Below are 2,103 nucleotides of genomic sequence, written 5' to 3'. Positions count from 1 at the left end.
ACACAAGGGAGGCTGTACATGGGTCCTGCCCTGGGTGCCCTGGACACCTGGTTCCCAATGTCCCTGCTGGAGAGAGACGACCTTTGGTCTAGTGCTGCTGGGCAGCATCAGCAGGAGCCTGTTGCCTCCAGGCACAAGACAATTAGCTGCTAGGAGCCACCTGAGGGACAGAGAAGGGAAGGATCCTAAAGAAGAAATGGTTGGACCACTCAGACATCGTTTACCAGACACACTTAAAAACACACCAGGATGCAAATGAGATGCAAACACTTCAGACTCTGTCTCACACAGCAAAAAATAAAGCAACTCAACAACAACAACAAACAACCCAATTCAAAAATGGATGAAGAACTTGAATAGACATTTCTCCACAGAAGATATATAAACGTCCAGTACATCACTGAATGCAAAGATTTTCAATATTGTTAGTCTTTAGGGAAAGGCAAATCAAATTTCAATAAGATACCACTTCACATTCATTAGAAGGGAATGTAAAATGGTGAAGCCTGTGGTAAAAAACAGTATGGTGGGTCCTCAGAAAGTTAGACACAAAATTGACATATGGTCCAGCAATTCCTTTTCCAGGTATACATCCAAAATAATTGAAAACAGGGACTTGTGCACCCATGTTCATAGCAGCATTATTCGCAATAGCCAAAAGATGAAAAAAAAAATCAAATTTTCATCAACGAATAAATGGATAAACAAAATGTGGCATGTACAGTCAATAAAATATCATCTGGCCTTAAAAGGGAATGAAATTCTGATACCTGCTACGATATGGATGAACTTAGAGAACATTATAGTAAGTGAAATAAGCCAGACATAATGGGACTAAAATTGCAGGATTCCACTTATGTAAGGTGGAGCCATATAGAGTAGCCATATTCATAACCAGGAGGTAGAATATTGTTATCAGGCTCGGGGAGGGCAGAGGAAGGGAGCTATTGTCTAATGAGTGTACGTGCTTCAGTTTAGGATGATGAAAAAGTTCCACAGATGAATAATGGTGATGGTTGCACAACAATGTGAATCCACTGAACACCACTGAATTGTACATCTAAAAATGGTTAAAATGGCAAATTTTATGTGACACGTATTTTGCCACAATAAAAATAAAAATTAAAAAAGGCAAGGGTAAGAAACCTTTTTTATTGCAGTTTTTGTAGTTGGGGTTTGGTTGCTAGGTGGGAAGAGAGTCCTGCAGGAGATTAGGAAAAAAGGAAGGGCCGCAACCTCTATGCCATGCCTGGTTCTTCCCACATTATGGCCTGTGGAACCAGGCAGGCCTCACAGCAGACTGCTTTCCAATACTACCTCCTTTTCCCAAGACGTGGGACTTCCAAGAACCCAGAAAATATGTGGGACAATACATGCCTAGCGCCCATCTCCAGAAATGCTGATGCGAAGGGCAAGACATGGCCCTTTAGCAAGTATTCTGTTTACACCCTCCCACGCTTAACAGGAATGAAAGTCAGATACTTGCACAGGCAGATGTCTCCCTGTCTGTCCCCGCCCCGGGGCCCACCTGGAGTCAGGCCAAGAGTGACGGGGATGCCAATCACAGACGGTAGACCTCCTCTCCGTCCCCCTCACCGAGGTCCAGGCCGAGATTCAAGTGTCCCAGGGTGTTTCGACGAAGGATCTCCCAGCCGCGGTGACTGCTGCTGCGGGACGTGGTCCGGGACAGGGAGGGTGTCGGCAGGGCCAGGGAGGCTCTAGCCAGGGTCCCACTCTCAGCTACGGAGGGCTGTTTCTCGGAAAACTGCTCCTGCCCATCCTCCTTGTCCGGGCACTTGAAGGCCTCCACGTAGCGCAGCACGCGCAGGGCGCTCTGGGAGTGGTGGCTCTCCACCCTGGCGGGCAGAGCCAAGGACTCAGTCGCGGGGGGTGGGTGGGGACGCGGGCCGCGGGGAGAAGCGCAGGCGACCACTTGGACAACAGAATGGATCACCGGGAAAGTGGAAAGAAGGGCCCAGAGCTGAGGCAGGAAGACATCTAGGACCAAGTGAAGGGAAGGGGTTTGGAGTGGAGACGAGCCTGGGATGGAGATGAAAAAGGTCTGGAGGGTCTCAGGACTGTGTGTGTGTGCGTGTGTGTGTG

This window comes from Propithecus coquereli, unplaced genomic scaffold (genome assembly GCF_000956105.1).
Source record: "Propithecus coquereli isolate 6110/MARCELLA unplaced genomic scaffold, Pcoq_1.0 Scaffold96, whole genome shotgun sequence".
NCBI lineage: Eukaryota > Metazoa > Chordata > Mammalia > Primates > Indriidae > Propithecus > Propithecus coquereli.
Note: the sequence above shows the minus strand (reverse complement) of the source record.